The 16,894-nt window shown below is 40.2% G+C and overlaps 1 protein-coding gene across 8 annotated transcripts in view; it reads left to right on the top strand.

The window, feature by feature from the left end:
* Window positions 1-16,894, top strand: part of SULF1 (sulfatase 1) — a 174,622-nt gene that overhangs the window by 32,754 nt on the left and 124,974 nt on the right. The gene's annotated exons all lie outside the window — the stretch shown is intronic.

Here is a 16,894-nt window from a genome sequence, read left to right on the forward strand (position 1 = left end):
TGTAAAGCACTTTATGAACATGTCATGGCTGCTCAGGAAGCTCAGGGGAATTTAGAGCCACAGTGAATGGCAGGCCAGCTCCACCCAGTCACCCACACAGATGTCACCTGTCTTGTTCATAGCTTTGCCTTCACAGTTTCTTACCTTGGCCAAGTGAATATTAGTGCCAGGGTGTTGTGGGGCCAGGAAGAGTTACAGAGACCCACCTAAGCGATACAACCTTAGTTGCAAAAACATTCTTAGGGGTGTTGATTCATATGAGTTTACAGCCCCATGTGTCTCTTCTTATATGTCAACATTGAAATTTGTTCCCTTCTTCCCCAACCAAACTAATGCAATGGAAACTGTTGAATTCCTGTTGATTTCAAATTGGGGCTCTTCAGAATCATACCCTTCACTTGCTTTTCATTCTAAGCCTTGTGTTGGCCCAGGTTGTCTTGGTTAAAGTCCTCTAATCACCAAAAAGTTTGTGAACCTCACCCAAAACAAAATGAAATCTTTAGCAGGTCTGGCCTGAATTTCAGGTTTGTCTTTTGAGGACTGATTTATCGAGCTTTTCTTTCTAATACTTATGGAAGTAAGCATTTTGTGTCCACACTACAAATGGCAAGTTTAGCAGGGCAATACCTAGAAGTGTACAGAAGTCTGGGGTTAGTTCCTTGACAGAAAATCATGAGCGTTGCCATTTTTTTTTCTGTAATTCTCAGTGCTTTGTGTGCAGATGATCTGGGGTATCACCAGATACATATTGAAGCTGGTTGTCCACAAGGTAAATCAAAAATAAGAGAAAACAAGTTGAAGTTTAGGTCTCCTTCCTTCAAAACTCCAAACAGGAAAGGAAATATTCCAAAACAGAAACTAAAAAAGGTATCTGTTTAGAAATTAGTTCAATAAACAGTAGAACTGTGACTTCTTAAGAATTCTTCATCTTCTTGAGTCAGTTCTCCATTTTTTTTTTAAGATTTTATTTATTTATTCGACAGAGAGAGACACAGCAAGAGAGGGAACACAAGCAGGGGGAGTGGGAGAGGGAGAAGCAGGCTTCCCGCGGAGCAGGGAGCCCGATGTGGGGCTCGATCCCAGGACCCCGGGATCATGACGTGAGCCGAAAACAGACGCTTAACGACTGAGCCACCCAGGCGCCCCATAGTCAGTTCTCCATTTAATGGGTAATTTTACTTTAAGCATTATGTCCTTTTCATTTTTCAGCATATTCTTATTACGAGAAAACAGAAATGTGTTTAATATTGGATCAAGTTAGAATCACTTGCTCACATTTAACACACAAGATGCCTACTTCTTAAAAATCTGTAGGCCCCCTCTGAGAAAAGTCTCCAGCATGTTTTTTCTGTCTTTGGACTGGAAAATTCAGATTCAAAGTCCCACCAAGTGCCAGCTTCAAACTCTCTGCCCTTCCTCATCCATCCCTTGAGCTGGATTAGATAGGCAGTTGAGTCACTTTTCACCACATCTGTATTCCTAGATCTACAGTCCTCTCATCTGGTAAATTTTGTAGAAAGAAATGAGTCCTTTCTGTGTGTGCTCAGACAGTCAGGTTTATAAAATAAGGACCACTTTAATGAGCCTTGGAGCTTCAAAATGCTGCCTTGTGCATTTTTGATTGCCTCTCTGCTCCTGTCATCTAGATATAAAGTTCATTCACTTAATATTTTTCCAGCTTTAAGAACTGCTTACCTGCAGTTCATTGAACTTGGCATCACCTCCAAGGTACATAACACGAGAAACAGAACCAGGAGATGTTATAAGCAAAACACAGAAGCTGCCTAAGCATCTCTTGATGCTTAGGCCAATTGCCTCATCCAATTGCCAGAAGATTCTCTCTTGGTCCAAGGAAAGATAGATTGTGTTCACATACAATAAGACAACAAAAGGACAATTAAATTTCACAGCTTGGGGGAGATTGTGGGAGTTCTTGGCAAAAATGTTCACACCTGTGAAACAGACTGTTATTTTTTGTGGAGCCTGGTTTTCAGCTTGAAATACACCTGCCAAAATCTGAATGGCTGCTATTGTACATTCTGGACTCAAAAACCGCGCTGTCAGACAAGGTTTGGGGCACACAGATGGGATAACTTAGAACAGCGGCTATGTTGTTTGTAAGGAAATTAAGACCTTTCCTAGCCCTGTTGATGCCTATTTAGGATGGAAAATTTTATCATAACCATGTCTTGGCTGTGCCTCCCTGGCACTTTATTTTTTTTTATGTTACCTTAATAATTTAAGTGATACTCAATGCCTTAATTTAAATTTAAGAGATTTTTTTAATTGTCCATGGACTGTAATAGTAAACTACATCTTTTCAAGGGATCAACTCCAGACTTAGACCCAAAAAACTGCTAAAATTATCTCTGTCTGGGTATCCACCGGGCATTTAAAGCTTGCTGCGGAATATAAATAGCTGAATTTGGGGGTGCTAAGAAGCCGACTCTTTTCCCTTCTGATCATTCTCGCCCTTAACATTTCTCATTACACATCCTAGTGTCAGTTAAAATACTGTATTTGTTGTAAAACAATATAATAGTGATCCAATATGAAATTTTTTTGAGGTAAAGCATACACACACTTAACTCCAGCCCATTAAGTTTTTTGTATATGAATATATGCAGTGAGGAATCATAGAAAATTGCCACTGTTTGACTATTTTGACCTACAAAAGCAGCAATTTCATATGATACTACCTAATATTTTATATAATTGGAAACTCAAAGAATATGCAATTTTATTCTGATTCTTTTCACTGTTGTATCAAAACAATCTACAGTTTCTGCAGTGTCTTCATAGTTCATTAGTTTGAATTGGGGCATCCTTCTCTATTACACGGATGTGGGGCATATTAAGTGGATTTTACTTTTTTCCTATAAGAGATAACGCTCAAAAAAACCTAACCTGCACCTTCCTTCACACAGCCGTTTCATTTAGTTGCCTTCTAATGCCAGTTTTGAAACTAATGTCTTCTCCTGCGTCCCGTCCTTTCATGCCTCCGAAACTAAATACTTTCACATGTGGGTCATCGATACAAATCTAAGTGATAAAGCAAGTGCTAGTATGCGCAAGCGTACCAGTGTGCACACATGCATACACATCGTTAAATGGATCTGTTTAGACAGTACATCCTCAAATTTGTGCTGAAAGAAAACACCAAGCTTCAGTAGGGTGAGAAACATTGCGCCCATCAGCCTGTGCCACCTTTCGCTGGCTTTTCTCCATTTTCATCAGACTGAATGAGACCTGTCCCAGCAGATGGTCCTCTCAGTATGCTTTGGCTGCCCAGAGAATAGAGCTTTGTCTAATATGGCGAGGAAACACACTCCCGGGATATTAACCGACCAGAGCAAAACCCTTTGCTCTCGCCATAATGATACATTCAGGCAGGAAGTTAAGAGGAAAATAGCTACTCCCCTGGGAATGAGGAGGGGGAAGGAGGGGAGCAGTTTAATTATGATGAGGGTGGGGGCGGGGAGATGGGGACAGTCACAAGTGGAGATCAAGAAAAAAGAATGGGATGATGTCATTCTTTACTGGGACAGTCACTGAAATGAAATCAGGTCACACACAATGGTCTTGTTCTATGCCTGCAACCATAAGTGTTACAAGAGATTACTTTGTGGCAATCCTTGTTAGGAAGGGTCTCAGGGCCGTGCTCACATTAAGATATCCCCCAAGACATCTTTAAGATGTGTAAGAAGGACAGAATCATCCCATCCAGTGCCGAAATGACCCACACGAAGTGCACAACATTTGTTTTAAGATCACTAAGCCACAGTTTAGGAGAGAAAAAGTGTGGATCCTTATAACAGTGAATTTTAAGAAGCAGAATGCAACTCCACAGCTTGGTTTCAGGCAAGATGTTTTAAATTGATTCCCTTTCTCATAGGATAATTTTGAATGGCATTTTAAAGTTAAGGCAGAATATACTTCTCAGTATCAAGTTGCATTTTCTGAAAAGAAATACTGCCTTGTACTATGTTAGGGCATTTTTAGGACTGATTAACTCTGCTTACATAGGAAGCATTTGATTTGTGTCGATGTTGAATCCCTAGAGCACTGGTGGCAGATGCATTCAAATTTAGGTTCCTTCTCTCAATGATGTCCTAATTTAACCTCATTCATCTGCTTCGATTTCACAAGAGGGCATCACAATTACAAATGAAGGTTAGATTTTTTAAGAAGTCATCCCTGGAATAATTAGGTGATAGGGTCAAATCCTGTTATTAAGATTCAGTTGTGATTGCATTATAGGGCTTAAAACAAATAAGTCATTGACTGAGGCTTTTTTTTTTCTAGGACATCTTTGCTGTGCGAGTATTTACCATAGTGGAACTGAAACACTGTAGGCTTTTTACATTCATATCTGCAGGGTACAGAATTTACAAAATGTAATGTTCAATTTTGGTAAACCACTGGTCTTCAGGCGTATGTGTATATTCAGGGACAAGGTCCTTCTCTCTTTTGTAGACTTTACAAAAATGTAAAAGCAAAACTAGATTGCAGTGAGAATTCATATTTGCTTTATGATTTTGCCTTCAGATTACTAGGGAATCTTGCATGGTCATCTCGGGTGTAGGAGAAGTGGTGATAATATACGTGACAAATGTGTTTGAAAGTTGCTGCGGATTGTGGCTATTACAGGGCAAAGAGGCACATTTTGAAGGAATCATTTTGGGGGGCAGATTCTAACACAAACTTCAGTGATTTCTGCTGCCCTTATTTTTAGATGGAAGGTAATGAGGCTACAGGACCTTTGAGAGAGGATAATTATTTAAAAATAAAAAGTAACCAAAATATTTCCAAACAAATGATCAGCATCATTAGAAACTCTCAAGTTCTCAAGACAGTGTTTAATTTCCTTTTCTGTTTATTTTCTAGCAGGCTTTAAAGAAATCTAAGTCTATTAACCGGAGCCATTTGATAGTAGCATCTAAAATGCAGGTGTTACTTTAAGCAAATCCGTTATTAACAAAGCAGGTAAATCAAGCATGGCTTCTTACAATGGGATTCACCATAAAATTAATTTAAAAATTACTTACTTTTATAGTTTTACCAAAAAAAAAAAAAAGATTTGTGCATTCTCTGCATTGAAACGTATTTATGTATTACGTGAAGTAAGAATGACCCAGCAGATTAAATCTATTCTATAATATTCATACGAGCCAAGACATCTGGGTGGCTCAGTCAGTTAAGCGCCTGCCTTCGGCTCAGGTCATGGTACCAGCTGGGGTCCTGGGATTGAGCCCCGCACTGGGCTCCTTGCTCAGCGGGGAGCCTGCGTCTCCCTCTGCCTGCCACACCCCGCTGCTTGTGCTCTCTCTCTTTCTTTCTATCTCTGACAAATAAGTAAATAAAATCTCAAAAAAAAATATTAATGGGAGGGCTAGCCAGACTAGCCAGACATGATGATGCTCAATAATGCACAGTGGCCACAGGAGAGGGACAGCAAACATCCAGAGCCATCAGTTGCCCATGCTGTAAGGGATGTAGATATATTGAGTATGTCTGATGATGATAAGTTCGCCAGAGTATTTCTAGTCACAAAATTCTGCTGTTCGAAGAATACTGCACTAAGAGTTGGTTCCAATTTTAGGCATTTTGTTGACTGTGTAACTTTCTACAAAATGAGAGTATACTTATCCCACTTCCCTCACTAGGCTGTTGTAAATATAAGATGAAGACCGGAAAAGTACATTTGGGGGGAGGAGCAGACGTATGGAGCCCTTCAAGCCCACTCTTGTGCTCCTGTTGTAATATTAAAAGGCTAAGGTATGGCATGGCAATCATTAGCTCCCATTATACTGTTCTATTCCCAGCACCTTTCTTCTCCCTCATTATTCTTTTAGTTTTATGTCTCTGCCAGTAAACTAATCCCCAATGTGTATTTTTGATGGTTGGCAAAAATTCAAAAATGCTTTGCAAAGAAGGAAGGCTATAGAATCACTTGGATTCTAACTATGCATTCAGTGCATTTTTCAGAAAAGCTTCAGAATGAAATATCTTTTCTGGCAAAGGCATTAAAAATAAGAGTGAAAAAATAGCTTGTATTATATACACTTGTAGTTGTTGGAATTCAACTAAGGGTTGACTCTCAATAATCTTTATTAGGGGGAAAAAAGATGTGTAAGATTAACTCCCTGGGGACAGGTGCTATTGCTTTTCAAATCTTGCTGATTGGCTCCTGTCGTGCTCTAAAGTGGATCGAGAAATTACCATCATCTGCATCCCCGCAGACAGAGGCCGGAGACAAAAGGTGACATCCCTCTGCTCTCTGTCACATGACTGCCTCTTAGAGAAATATTTCATTTTCTGGTTGCTTTTTCCACCAGGAATTTCTTTTATTTTTATTTTTTGAAGATTTTATTTATTTATTTGACAGAGAAAGCACAAGCAGAGGGACCAGTAGGCAGAGAGAGAGGGAGAGGGACAGCAAACATCCAGAGCCATCAGTTGCCCATGCTGTAAGGGATGTAGATATATAAAGATTTTTATATATCTACACCGAGCAGGGAGCCTGACGTGGGGCTCCATCCCAGGACCCTGAGATCATGACCTGAGCCGAAGGCAGACGCTTAACCGACTGAGCCACCCAGGCGCCCCAGGACTTTCTTTTAAATGGCCGATACAGTATCAGCTTAGTACTCTGCACTTACTGAAATATCCCTTCTGGGAGAAGGGACAGGAATGTAAGTTACATTTCACATTTGGAAGTCCATCTTAGTTTGAAGAACTTTCTCTCTGGTTGTAGAAATATTAAGACGGAGTTTGTATGGTATGACTTGTGTATATGTGTATGAGTCACTGTTTCAGTGACAAGCAACTCCTAAACACGACAGACGATGATTCTGACTATCAAAACACTGATTTTTTTTGTCCCTCCCGGACTCATGTAGATAGTAAGAACATGCATCTACATGGTAATAACTAGGCTGAGCTATTGGCCTTCATGGATGTCTAAAAACATACACAGTGGTGTGTTGAAGAGATGTAAAAAGAGCCTTTCCTACCTTACAGAGTCTTTGGGAATTCAAGAGTTATCACCAGCCAAGGTGATCCTGTCTTCTTAAAATGAAAAGCTCCCTCTCTGTTTCTAATTTATAGTGATACATGGAAGAAGTGTAGCATACTGATTAGGAACACAGATTTGGGAGACAGACTGCCTGGGTTTGAATGTTTTGCCATGTCCTTGGTTAACCGTGTAACTTCATTTCTTTGCGTCTCAGTGTCCTCATCTGAAAAATCGGGGCCAGTCAGTAATAATACTGACTTTGTCTCACTCTTTGGAGGATTAGATGTTTCTTTATGTATAAAGGGCCCCGAACAATGCCTAGCACTTAATATAGTGCTTTATGCGTGTTAAGAATTATTATTATTTGTGGAAATGTTAAAAATCTAGAACTGCACCAGGTAGACACTATGTTCCCATGACGTTAGTGTGCCCGTAATTCCACACCCTTACGTACACACACACTCTCACTATGGGAGAGAGCAGTCACGGGCCCCAGCACCACCCTGTGGGAACTGGTGTCAGACAGGAATAGGGTGAGTGCCTCACAAATAATAGCAATCATAACACCTTCTGTATACACACTTGCGATGTACATTCGTGCATTGCAACAGTTGTGGAAAGCCAAATAACGTGATACATGGAAAAGTAATTTGGGAGTATATTATCAGCATAGTGATAAAACCAGCTTTTAACTTTCTAATTTCTGATTTCCCTTTAGATTTGCTTAGACCTGGGTTCAGCTTTTCCCCCCATCCAGTCGTGATTTAGCAAATCCTAACCGATAAAAACTGATAGTCACTAAAAGACAGAAATTCTCCTTGTAGAAACCCAGATGATTCAACAGACCCAGATTCTGACCCCAAAGAGCTGGATATTTATTCTGTAGTCTACATTCTGAGATCCACAGAAGTGTAAAAGGAGCTTGCCTCACGAAAACTTTTTTTAATCCTTTGTTTATAAATAATATACATTTGATGGGGGTTTTTTGTTTGTTTGTTTGTTTGTTTTTTACAGCTCTCACGGTTTAAATGAAATCATTTCAAAGCTCCAGGTTGAAGCTGTGAGGCACCTGTTCTTCTAATTGTGCCATTATTAGGAGTCCCTTGTTGAAAGGAGAGGAAAACATATATATGTCCTCAGAGAATGATAAAAGAGGTCTCTTGAAGAGAGCTTTCCTGAGTATTTTGGAGATTTTTCACACAGTGGAGAGCACTAATTCTGCCTGTATTTGAGACTTCTGAAAATGACATTTCATACATAAAATTCAAAACTCTAATTGTGTATCCAGTGTTGCCACAGGGTCTTAAAATAGAAATTTGGGGTTTGATTTTCCACTTCTCTTTCTTTATGGTTAAGTCGGTATGCCTGGAGCTGACACGTCCCTACTGCACCAAAGATATTATAGAAAAAGTGAGTGTTGTTCACCCCGTCGTCCCCCTCAGTATCTCCCAAGTGAAAATTCAAGGTTATCATTGCGTGACATTCGGTGACCAACAGAGCCGTGGCCATCCATCGTGTTGAGAACCAAGTGCAAAACTTTTAGGCCTTCCAAGGACTGCCAGTATGAGAGAAAGATGATATAGTGAAAACATAGTAAAGAGTCTCTGCCTTTTACTAGCTGTGGAATCGGGCAAGGTGCATGGCCTTTTGAGCCTCAGGTGGCCTTTTGGTAAAATTTGGGTAACAACGTTTACCTCATAATATTACTGTGAGGGGCTCAGAGAGAAAGTGTGTGCAAAGCACCAAGTGCAGAGATGAGCCTATAGCATGCATCCAGGAACATTCATCTCTCTCCTCAACTTGTCTTAGCTCAGAACTTTCCTCCTCCTCCGCCTTCTCTCTGGTGCTGTGGCCCTACCTAACTTCCCAGCCTGTCCCTGCGAGGATCCCCATGCCCCTGACATTCTGATCCAGACTGCTCACACTCCTTACACACCCTTCCTCAGCAGATGTCTGGAAAGTCACAGGGCCAGAATATTCTTTTAGCACTTAATAGCAAAAGCTAAATGCCATAACCCATGTACAATAGTCCTTGATTTCCTCACAGCCAGAATTTGATTATTTCTTCTTTTGCACTCCCGTGGACTTTATACTTAATTATGGTTCACATTTATTTAAGTCTTGTTTGTACCACACTGTCATTTACATTCCTGTGCCTCGCGTTAGGCTGTGTGCTTTCTGAAACTGGAGTATCGTCCTTTCATTTCTTACTGCATTTAGCACAGTACTTTGGGAGTAGTTAAGTGCACAAGAAGTGCTCCTTTTTAATTTAAAAAACAAAGTTGCAACTTCTGGTTTAAAAATATTGAACTTTGTTAACTGCCAGAAAGAGGCATCCATGCTTTGGCTTGGGCCAATTCCCTAGTGGCAAATTTTATTTTATTTTATTTTATTTTTTAAAGATTTTATTTATTTATTTGAGAGAGAGAGAGCATGAGCAGGGGAAGGGGCAACGGGAGAAGCAGGCCCCCCTCTGAGCAGGGAGCTCCATCCCAGGACCCCCGGGATCATGACCTGAGCTGAAGGCAGACACTTAACCCACTAAGCCACCCAGGTGCCCCACTCATGGCAAATTTTAAAACTCACACAATCTTTCTTCTATCTGCCTAAGTATTTGAGTATTTAAAGGCGCTATTGTGCAAAGAGACCCAGAATTAAATGTCGAGGAGGAGCCCATGGCCTAGCATCTGTCTTGTAGAGTTTGGTGAGAGATACCCAGTGCCTATAGAGCTGTTACAAAAGACAAGGATCCTATGGAATAATGAATGAATGATCCCCAAAGCTCTTCGCTATACATCAATGTCTCTTAAAAGTAGCTTGTTACAAGAGATCACTCTGAAAGACCATAACACTTTGGACATGGGAACTGCGGAGACAACAGCAAGCCTCGTGGTGTGACAATTCAGGGCCGAGAAATAACAGGATGGAGGAAGCGGGAAAACCCCCTCGGTGGTTGGGGGCCTGAAGTGAGGTCATTGGATATGAACAAAGCCCTTGTGGAATCCATGAGACAAAAGGCAGAGCCACCACACCTCATGACGTTCTGTCATCCCCAGGGGCTGGACCAGAGGACAATCTACCCACACACTTGGTGCAGGCAGGGCTTCCTGGCAGACTTTTGGCATGTCAGCCAGCAGGACAAAAAGAGAGGGAAAGGATTTCAGCAAATGCTAACATCTGAAAGACGAGTGGGAACACACGCCCTTAATAAGTTTTCTAGGAAGGGGTTCAAGAATGTATTTTTGTTGTTGGCTATAAAGATAATAAGAGGGTGGTGGTATAAGCGAAAGTTTCAGGAAAGCTGAGCTTTGCCCCAACTGTATATTTAAGTGGCTTTGTGACCTTGGGCAAGTTACTTAACCCTTCTGGGCCTCCATTGTCTTATCTGTAATATGATGTAAGTGTTCACTTGCAGCTCTAAGATTCCACAACCAGATTCTACCAGTTACGCCTACTATATCCTCCCGAGAATTGCATCACTCCTCAGCCGAGGATTATACTTCGCACCTGAGTTTTGTCGGAAAATAATGCAATGAGAATAAAGAATGAAAATTATATTTATAATCACTGAAAATATAAGTGATTTTCATTTTATTTTCCCTTACTCAAAATGACTCGAGATTTTCTCAACAACTGAAATGAAATGTTTGTTGAGATGGATATTTATAAATGTGGGCAGACTCCTAGTTGCAAATGGACAATGTTGAAAAGGATCATTTATAAACTTGTCTACCAGTGGCTCAATCTATATTATCTAGTAATATTATTGATGTTATTTTTTTTACAGGTCCATTAAGGGACAGATACCCTTAGCAGGCCTGCCTAGAAATCTAAGCTTGAAGTTTAAAATTTTGGTGGGAGGGGTGCCTGGGTGGCTCAGTCAGACCGTGCCTTTGGCTCCAGTCATGATCCCAGGGTCCTGGAATCGAGCCCCACATCGGGCTCCTTGCTCAGCGGGAAGCCTGCTTCTCCCTCTGCCTGCCACTCCCCCTACTTGCTCTCGCACTGTCTCCCTCTCTCTGTCAAATAAATAAAATCTTTTAAAAAAATAAAGCTTTAGTGGGAAACAAGGTACTTCATGTGACAGTCTGTAAGCCTAAAAATCTATCCTCATATCTATGCTCTTCATTCCCTGGCCTACTTCCCCAGCCCTTGTAAGAAAAGTTAGAGTTTCTCCTTCCTCCTAAGCCAATGCCGATGATCTGTTCAGGTCTGAGATTCTAATGAGAAATAAATTGAGGAACCAGGAAGTGGGGGTTTTAGGAGAGATGAAAAGAATTTCAGTTAGGAAAGGAGGTGGGGTCTTACCCTGAGGTACTTAAAAGACAGGGGAGAGATGGGGTAAAATGAGCATAAATTTCATTGGACCCAAGGGCTTTAAACAGTAAGTATGGGGTAAGTTCATTGTAAGACATGAATGAAAAGTAAGAGAAACAGCGTCTCGAGAATAAGAAGCCAGTGGACAACAAGGAAGGAATAGGGAAGTCTCTCTATATTTCCTCATTCTGGATTTTCATCATCTGCTTCTGCCTCCTTCTACTCCTCCTCACCACAGATCCCGGTCATCTTGTATTTTTTTTTCTTTCTATGACCAGTGTTTCTCCCTGTTAGGAGTAATGTTTTCTGGCTTTTTCACATATCCAGTAATAATTGATTGGCTGCTGGATATTGTGAATATTAAGTGCCTCGTGGTAAAACCCAACCTCCTTTCCCAACCAAAATTCTTGACACTCAGTAAGACAGGAAGCTGGGGGGGGGGGGGGTGGGCAGTGTTGACGATTACTCCAAGTGGATGTGCAGAAGGAAGGAGAAATTAATGCACACATTGATCAAGGAAAATGATGTATTTTATTTAAATTTATCATAGACTTACGTTTGTGTGTTTCTGGTATAGCATTCTTTGCCTTGTATTCATCAGCTTGCAGTTAGCTGAGCTTTTTTGGATCTGGGGGCTTACATTTTTTAAGCACATTTGGAATTTTTTTCAGTCATTATTTCTTCACATGTTTTCCCATTACCACTATCCCTCCTAGGACTCCAATTACATGCATGTTAGACTACTTGATATTAAAATTATTCCACAGGCCACGGGGAGTGCATTCACTTTTGAAAAGCCTTTCCTTTCAGATATTGTACTTTTCAGCTCTAAAAATTCCACTGGGTTCTTTTTAATAGTTTACATGTAGCTCATCATTATGTTCACGTTTTCCTTCAAATCCTTGTGCATACTTAGAATAGATGTTTAAATTCCTCATCTGCTCATTCAATCATCTCTGTCATTTCCGAGTCTCTGTCCCTCGTTATTAAAGTATAATTAACATAACATTATATTAGTTTTGGATGTATGATGTAATGATTGGATATTTGTATATATTGCAAAATGATCATCATAGTAAGTCCAGTTAACATCTGTCACCACGCAGTCACAAATTTATTTTTTTCTTGTGATTTTTTTTCTTTCTTTCTATGACCAGTGTTTCTCCCTGTCACATTTTCTGGCTTTTTCACATATCCAGTAATAATTGGTTGGCTGCTAGATATTGTGAATATTACATTGTTGAATGTCTGGATTTAGGTGTCTTCTTTTAAAGACTATTGCATTTTGTTCTGGCAAGACAGTTAATTTACTTGAGGATCAGCTGGGGATCTTTTAAAGTATGTAAGTTGCTTTAGGTTGGATCTAGGGTGATCTACACTCTAGGGCTAGTGAGCCCTACTCTCAAGGCTTGAGCTTTCTGAGGTCTCTACTGGATGCCCCATGTGTGTTCAGTGAGCTCTTTCCACCATGGCTGGTCAGAACTTAAGTATCCCAACCATATGTAGTACAAGTTGTTAATCTTACAGCTCCCCAGTAATTCTTTGCCTGGTGGTTATCCTTTGTCCAACTTTGTGGATTCTCACCCCACAAATCCATAGCTTAGTTTTCAGTCAACCACTGAAAACCCCATACAGATTTCTAGAGCTCTTTCTCTGTGTTCCTCTCTCCTCTCATATTCTATCCCACAAATTCCACTTCCCTCTCCAAATTACACTCTCTCTTCAGCTTTGCTTGGGTATCCCTCTTGGTGCCATTTTCGAAAAGTGTCTAGTGGGACATACCTCCCTTACGTTTCTTCTCTCAGGGATCACAGCTTATTGTCCATTGTCTGAGATAGTTGCTCCATATACATTGTCCAGTTTTCTGACTATTTATAGCAAGAGGACTAGTGTAGTACCAGTTACTCCATCTTGATTAGAAATAGGAGAACCACAACATTTGTATTCAAACCTTGTTTCTTTTTCTTTTCTCCCCACTAATCACGAAGACCTTTCAAGGTAGTGACAAGATCTCATTCATCGCTGTATTCCCAAGGCCTAACCTAGAATTTAGCACATAGCAGGCATAATAAATATTGTTGAATGAAAGAATGAATGACTATTGTTACACTGATCCACAATATTTAGGTTATCTACATTTAGTTGAGATGTTGATGTAAATATCTAATCATTTCTTTAATATGTGCTTTTTTAAGCAACAATGAAAAATCTATTAAACTGCTGAATTCACATTAGCTAAAGATCAGTGCTAGGGTAGACAAGTTCTATGTTAAGCCTACTTAATATTCCTACTAGCTGTAATATGCCAGTGTCCAGAAACAGAGATCACATGTTTTCAAGTACCTATAGAACAGTAATGACAAATTATTGTAGAATCAAAAAGTAGCGGTGGCTGTTTTTAACATTCAGTCCATGAAGTTGGCAAATGCAATATTTACTTCGGGGATTTCTGCCTCTAAGCATATGCCAGGATTATAAATGTCCAGACTGTAGTTGCATTTACCTTCATCTTTTGAAGGAACTATGATGGCTTTTTATTTAAATAGCAAAATGCATTGAGTTGGTCTTTCAAAAGGCTATCTAGCTTTCTTTCTATGATCAAAAAGTCGACTTATAAACTAAGAATGATGGTCAGACTTTTGTAAACTACACAAATTGAGTGGGAAAGGAGTCCTGCATTTTCATGTTAAAGATTTCTCTCTGAAATCTTAATACAATATCTGTACAAGTTTCATATAAGAATTATCTATATCTGGAAGAATGTAAGATTTGCAAAAATATCTTTAAAATCTCTGATACTTAAAAGTCTCTGGATATGGGTACATTTCCTATAATTAGAATATCTTTCCCTAATTATTTAAAGGTTTCCTAAAATTCAGACGTTTTCTTGTCCTATACACACATACACACACACACACACACACACACACACACACACACACACACGCAAACCACATGACTGATAATTATTCCTACTCCATAGGTCAAGTCAGGGTTCGCACAATACTGTCATTATCAAAAGCATGGTCTTTTAATACTTAATCTCATTTGATCCACAGAATTCTTAAAGTTTCCTTTCATTTCTTTTTGACTCTATTTCTGCTTTCCTTCGATGGAAGGCAGCAGTTTTTTAAGTTGAGGAACTGAGCCGTGAACAAGATCTCCGTTGGCTCATTCTTCCAGGTACCTTTGGCAAGTCACCTCTTCATCTTTGTTCTTTGATGACACACCCTACCAGATGGAAAGAATAATTTGATCTCCACATGAGTGTGAAGGACCCCTGAAATTCTAATATAGGTTAACAAAAAAACGGTTCGTTAGTTTCAAAATAATGATTGTACTTGTTTAAAGCCTGAGTGAGATGAAGTTTGAGAGCAATGATTTAAGTTTGTGGTTCCAGAACTGTTCAAAACTAAAGGTTTTATTTCACTTTGTTTTTCTCCAACGTTTACCCCCCTCGTTTTCTATTTCCCAGTTAAGAATCTAAAGTGAACCTTGGCCAAAGCCTTGGGTTCCACCTGGTTTGGGGTTGAAACCACATGAAGCCACTGAATTTTGCATAGTTTCCTTTTGAAAAGATATATCAGCTTAGGTTCTCTTTCAGTGTGAGCCAGGTTTACATAAAATTTGGCCAAGCTGTAGATGAACCTGCCCTGAGTTGTGATTTTATATCAGACCCTAAAATGAAGCCACTTACCTGGTTCTGTCTTTTAAAAACCGCATATGTAATGTCCCCAGAGTGGATGGCTGAGGTGGGGTAGCACCTTGTTTTAGTATAATGTGGGGGAGGATTTCTCAGCTACTTGGAACTCATTCTAATTGAGAAACCAAACAGACTCAGTAATAGAGGCTCTGGTGTCAGGAATAACGTTTTGGGAAAATTTCTTTTGAAGTCTGACAAGAAGGTTTCCAAGTAAATAGCTCAGAGACACCAGGTTAATTCACCTTTCCTTTGTCCCGTCCTTTATTTTCTGCATTCATTAATTGAACAAATCCTCATTGAGCACCTATCCCACGACATGCCAAGCCCTGTTCTAGGTATTCAAGACATATTTGTGCACAAAATATTTACAGATCCTGACTTTTGTGGTCCTTACGTTCTAGTAGCAGAAGACAGAAAATAAAACTAAATATGCCAGATGAGTCAAATATATATAGTATATTCGAAAGTGGCATGTACTATGAAATAAGAGAAAGTAAAGCAAAATTAGAAATCGGGGTGGGTTGCCGTGTTGAGGAGGTTTCACAAGGAAATCATGGAGATGGTAAGATTTGAACAAAGTCTTGAAAGAAGTGAGGAAATAGCAAGCAGGTATCTTGAGGAAGAGCTTTCCAGAAAGAGAGAACAGCTAGAGCAGAAGCCCCAAGATACCTACATATTAGAGGAACCATAGTGACACCATTTTGACAAATATGAAGTGAAAAAACAGAAGAGTGGTGGAAAATTAGGTCAAACAAGTAACAATAGGCCAGCACGTGACCTGTAGGCCATGAGAAGGACTTTGTCTATTTCTCCAGATGAAAAGGAAGCCATCGCAGGGTTTCATACAAAGGAGGAGGACATTCTGATTTCTATGGTCAAAGGCTCTATCTGTCTTGTGGAGAACAGACTGTAGATGTGCAAAGGTAAGAAAAGAAACATTATTATAAGGTTACTGAAAGGGATAAGAGTGCTTCGGATTTGGAGAAAGCCGTGGAAGTAGCAAACAGTGGTCAGATGCTAGCTAATTTTGAAGATAGAGCCAACGGTATTGCCTGATTGATTGAAAGTGGTATGGGGGCAGGGGTAGAAAAGAATCAAAGATGCAAAAAAAGAATCAAAGATGCTTTGAATGTTTTGGCTCAAGCAACTGGAAGGATAGAGTCGTCATCAATTGAGATTGGAAAGGTTGCGTTGGAAGCATTCTGGGAAGGAAGATCAAGAATTCAGTTTTGGGGGCGCCTGGGTGGCTCAGTTGGTTAAGTGACTGCCTTCGGCTCAGGTCATGATCCTGGAGTCCCGGGATCGAGTCCCACATCGGGCTCCCTGCTCGGCAGGGAGTCTGCTTCTCCCTCTGACCTGCTTCCCTCTCGTGCTCTCTATCTCTCATTCTCTCTCTCTCACATAAATAAAATCTTTAAAAAAAAAAAAAAGAATTCAGTTTTGGGAAGCAAGTTTGAGGTGTCTTTTAGACCTCCAGGGGGAAGAGCTATCACTGTATAGGTAGTTGGATTTATTTGCAGATTGTGTGGACATTTGCATTTGGAAGTCAGAAGCATAATATCAACAAGGATGTGAGTATACACAGAGAAAAGAAGTGAAGACCAGCCTCTGCGTTTCTCCAACATTAAGAGGTCAAAGAGAAGAGGAAAGGTCAGCACAAGATATTGAGAAGGAGCCCAGCAAAGTAGGGGGAAGACCAAGGGGTGAGGGAGTTCCTGGTTTCCTGAAAGCTGACTGAAAACAGTGTTTCAGGAAGGAAAGAATGACCAACTACACCTGGCAGGTCCAGTATGATGAGGATTGAGAACTGACCATTGGATTTATATCCTTAGCAGTTACTGGTTTTGTGCGTGAGA

The sequence above is a fragment of the Zalophus californianus genome, chromosome 4 (assembly GCF_009762305.2).
Source record: "Zalophus californianus isolate mZalCal1 chromosome 4, mZalCal1.pri.v2, whole genome shotgun sequence".
In the NCBI taxonomy this organism is placed as follows: Eukaryota; Metazoa; Chordata; class Mammalia; order Carnivora; family Otariidae; genus Zalophus; species Zalophus californianus.